Below are 869 nucleotides of genomic sequence, written 5' to 3' on the forward strand. Positions count from 1 at the left end.
GACAAATTTGAAATGCTTGGTTTAAAGGGATGGGCACAAGTGGCAGGCCCCTCAAAATTTCTGCAGGAATTTTCTAATTGGGGCCTGCCCATAGCAATGCATAGGGAGAGCAGTGACGTCACTGCCTCCATGCATTGCATGGCAGGCACCTATTGTTCTTCACCTAATAGAATGTCTGTTTATTGGGGCCCGCCATAAGCAATGCATAGGGAGAGCAGTGACTGACCTGCGAAGCAGGTCAGTCACTGCATTGCATGCATTGCATGGCAGGCACCTATTGTTCTACACCCAATAGAAGGATCTCTTTATTATTATTCCATATTTTTCTTCCGTTACCGTTAATGCGGCTCGTACCGCTGCGTGTACACCCACAAAAGTGGTATCAAAACGAGCGGCTCGATCCCGGCATTGGAGCTATTACTTTTAGTGGGATTCTGTGATAAATTGACGACATAAATTAAAAAAAACGAAAAAACTTTAATTTGAGGAACTGACAGCATCACTAAGATTTCTCTCTGAAACACACACACAGGACAGTGGAGGACTGAATCCAAAACTCTGTTTAACTCCCCCTCACAGGCACAAATAGAGGCCTATTGATCTCAAAGTTGGTCATGACATAAATACACATGCCTGCTCATGTAAAATGTTTTCAAAATTTTCCTAGGGCTTATAGTTTTTTTGTCAGGGCCCTGGAGACCGACGCTGGGTGTCTCACAAGTATAGATAACTGACTATCTGACGAGAGAGCCAGCCCAGGTGCAGATCATTAATTACCATAGCAACGGGTCCAAGACAGAGGCAGTGAGTAATCTCACAGCGCTGAATCAGATCTCACAATGCATTGTGGGAAGAATACATATTTCCTG

Source organism: Poecilia latipinna, unplaced genomic scaffold (genome assembly GCF_001443285.1).
Source record: "Poecilia latipinna isolate Pla-1442-1.1 unplaced genomic scaffold, P_latipinna-1.0 Scaffold1787, whole genome shotgun sequence".
NCBI classification, from domain to species: domain Eukaryota; kingdom Metazoa; phylum Chordata; class Actinopteri; order Cyprinodontiformes; family Poeciliidae; genus Poecilia; species Poecilia latipinna.